General features: G+C 40.3%; 1 non-coding gene across 1 annotated transcript; it reads left to right on the top strand.

Annotated features, from left to right (window-relative positions):
• The first annotated feature begins 2722 nt into the window (after nucleotides 1–2722).
• Nucleotides 2723–2831, top strand: LOC136509796 (small nucleolar RNA R71). Its single transcript, XR_010772536.1, has one exon. It is a non-coding gene; the product is annotated as a small nucleolar RNA R71 (small nucleolar RNA).
• Nucleotides 2832–3698: the final 867 nt, after the last annotated feature.

The raw sequence follows: 3698 nt of genomic DNA, 5'->3' as shown, positions 1-3698 counted from the left end.
GCTAGTCGGTGATTGGATCAGGCAAGAGGATAGGTGTCTCCCACCTTGCCGGTGAATTTGCCCCTTAGGGCATCTTTGTAGGAGGCGATGATGCTGGTGAGCCCAAAGGGTAGGGCCGTAACCCCTAGAGTTTCCTAATCTGCCTTCAATGGATCATAATCGGAGGGTGGTCGGCACTAAACCAGAGTGGTTAGAGCTAATTCCATGATGGAGAGGCAGTTGGTGAGCTTCTGGCCAACCTGATCGATGGAGGCAATTAGATCGTCGTTGTTGATCTGCTTCCTCAGATAGCGGGGGAGCAGGCGACAAGTTGTTGGTGAAGACAATCTTAGAGGTAGTTCTGAGATCGGGTCTGCTGTTGCAGGTGCTGGTGTGGTCAATGCAGAATCAATCTACACCAGATCGATGATCTCTCTGTCTCCGTTAGCGTTGATGACCCAAGAGATCGATCCGACCATAAAGATCTAGCCAGGCTATGGGAAGGACGAAGAGCCTACAAAACATACCATCTTGTTCATCATGGAAACAACATGCACACCCCTACCTAGCATGCCAATTGTCGATAGAATATCATCGACAGTCCTCCAAGGGGTATCCAACAAAGGTAGATTGATCGGCAGAGATGCGTGTACTCAAGAACAAGAAGGCAACAGAGACACAAGAGTTATACAGGTTTGGGCCATCCGCACGACATAATACCCTACTCCTATGGTCTGTTGGATTGTATTGGTGATTGTATGATATTGCATGTGTTTTGAGGGGGTCCCTGCCCACCTTATATAGTCTGGGTGGTAGGGTTACAAGTCAGTTAGATCTAGGAGATAACCAAAAAGTAATAACCGATTACATAAATCATGGGATTGAATGTATCCTAACAGATCTCGAAGTATCTTTAGGATATCGCCCTTGATGTCTTGCGGTACACGCTGAGTAGTGCCGTACACCATAGGTCTTTGTCTTATGGGCTAGACCGCCCCTAGGAGCACATCCCATGAAGTTTGTCGTGGGTATCCTGGGTCGTAGCCCCCACAATGACCAAACCTATTGCTACTAGATAACTTATTCAGTATGACTACTACTGAATATTATTTATTCATTTTTATTATTTTTTATATGTTGTTGTTTTTTAATGCAAATCCTATCCTAACATGCATAACTACTATAGAACTTTATTTATTAACATAGAGTAGCTTAATGCAACTAACTAATCATGCAATGCAAATTTATTGGAAATTTAAATATGAGATGCAACTAATGAAATGCAGTAAATAATGCAAGAGATAAAGAACTTACCTTTTTCATGGGCTCAAGGTCATTCTTCTTAGAGTGAATGTGTTTCCTCTTGTTCCACCTCGGAGGCCTTATTAGGATCAGGGGATGATGAATTTGAGGATGAATCTTTCTTTTTACGCCATCTCTTTCTATTCTTCTTTTTCTTGACATGCATCTCTGGTTCTTCAATCAGCTTTGGTTTCTTCATCTTGATTCTGTTTTCATGCTTCTTCTTTTCATGTTTCTCATCAAAGAGGGGTTGTCTAGAGGCAAAAGCAAATATTTCTTTCTTTCTAGCAAAGTGGAATTGTATTTGCCTAGAAGCCACACATATGTAAGCATTTGCAGTATTAAGGAAAGGATGACCAAGGATTAAAGGTGTGTCCTTGGTGTTACCCACATCTAAGATCATAAAATCTATTGGAACATAAGCACTCCTAACTTTAACTAATAAATCAGTGGCTACTCCCTCGAGGTAACAGGGTGGATTGATCACCTAATTGTAAGTAAACTGAGGTTGAAGCTATGGGATTGTACAACAATCTACCATAAGTTTCCTTAGACATAATGTTAACACCAGACCCTAGATCACAAATGACATTATGAAAAGTGTGGGGTCCTATGGAGCAAGTAATGATGGGGTTCCTAGTATCACCTTTCTTCATAGGAAATCCCCAACCATTTTTAGAAAAGTCATACCTTGATGTGACAAGGTTGGTTGTCTCCATGGTTCCTTCAGGATTGCCATGAATTCTATCTTTTTCATAGGATGGGATAGTAGTAGCAATTTGAGCTAATTGGGTTTCTATCATCTTATTAAAACTAAGTTGATTCTTCAAAGTAGAAGAAAACTCATCCAATTTAGCATTTATACTTTCCAACATCTTGTCATGAGCATGCAACTTTTTATTTTTGCTATTAGTCATTCTACCATTGCTATAAACAAGATCTTTTAGGGAAGCATAACTATTCTTACCTTGATTATTCAAACAAGAAGAGTAATAATTATTACCTACCTGATTGTTGGAGCACTGATTCCATCCTTGATGTTGTTTTGGATGAAATCCTGTTGTTGGTGTTGATGAAGTTGAGGTCCTCCTAGGTCTTGGGACTAGGAATTTCTTGAATGTCCAACTTCTCCACTTCGCAAGTCATGTGGGTATCCATGGCTTTGAGTGTCTCTTGGGCACTCAACTTCTCATAATGTTCTACTCGCTTCATGAGTAGATCCATCTTAGCTGCAAGCATGTCAATTTCTTTAACTGAATGCATATCTCATTTACAGGGTTGATTGTTGCTCCATCCTTGGTTGGAAACCATCTTCTTGATCAGTGTCTTTGCATCTACAACACTTAGCAAAAAGAATGTTCCACCAGTAACAACATCTAAATGGCTCATATCTAATGGCACTAATCCATGGTACAAGTTCTGAATCAAAAGCCAGTCTTCCATGCCATGGTGTGGGCATGTGGAGATGTACTCTTGCATTCATTCCCAAGCTTCAGGAATCGATTCAACTGCTAGTTGTTGAAAACTAGAGATCTTATTGTGAAGAGCATTAGCTTCCCCATAGGGAAAAACTTGACTAGGAAAGCATTGGAACACTTGTCTCATGTATCTACAGCTGTTGTGGTTAGAGTTAAACCATTATTTAGCCTTTCCTAACAAAGAGAAGGGGAAAGGCAAAGACGTATAGACTTTTGGTTCACTCCCTTAATGGTAAATGTGCTACAAATCTCCAAAAAGTGTTGGAGGTGAGCATTTGAATCCTCGTGGGCTTTTCCACAAAATGGACTAGCTTGAACCATTGTAATTAACATTGGCTTAAGCTCAAAGTTAGCCTCCCCATTGATAACATTGGGTCCGATGGCTACATTAGCAGCCGAGGGTGCAGAAAAATCACGAATGGACTTGTCATCCATGGTCATGTAGGGTAGTGATAGGATTTGAGGAAACAAGGATAAACTAATTAGGATAACTAAAATCCTAGTTAGCAAGACTAGCACTAATATAAATCTGAGGCCAGTTGCCTTCATTGGCAATGGCACCAGAAATGCTTGTTGATACTTCTTAACAACTATTGGAGGAATTCTACAAGCACACAAAACTATCACGTAGCACTTCGCTCGGTGAATACTGAGTGTTGAATTTATATTTTTTCCAAGGGAAGACGGAAGGCTAGATTTTATATTTACTGTTAGGATTGCTAAGGGAAGCCTAAGTGCATCCAAGGTAGGTAGATGATAGTGGAAGTTGAATGTGAACTACATAAACTAAACTACTAAATACAAGCTACTCTGGATATTGCTAGATGGGAGAGCGAGCGATTTATCTTTTTAGTGACTAAGGGTAAACAAATGACTAGAAGAAATGTGATAGTACTTTGGGTCATAGCCCAGCCTACCAACTAGGAGAGTTAAATAGAC

The sequence above is a fragment of the Miscanthus floridulus genome, chromosome 15 (genome assembly GCF_019320115.1).
Source record: "Miscanthus floridulus cultivar M001 chromosome 15, ASM1932011v1, whole genome shotgun sequence".
NCBI classification, from domain to species: Eukaryota; Viridiplantae; Streptophyta; class Magnoliopsida; order Poales; family Poaceae; genus Miscanthus; species Miscanthus floridulus.
Note: the sequence above shows the minus strand (reverse complement) of the source record. Positions and strands in the feature narration are given on the sequence as shown.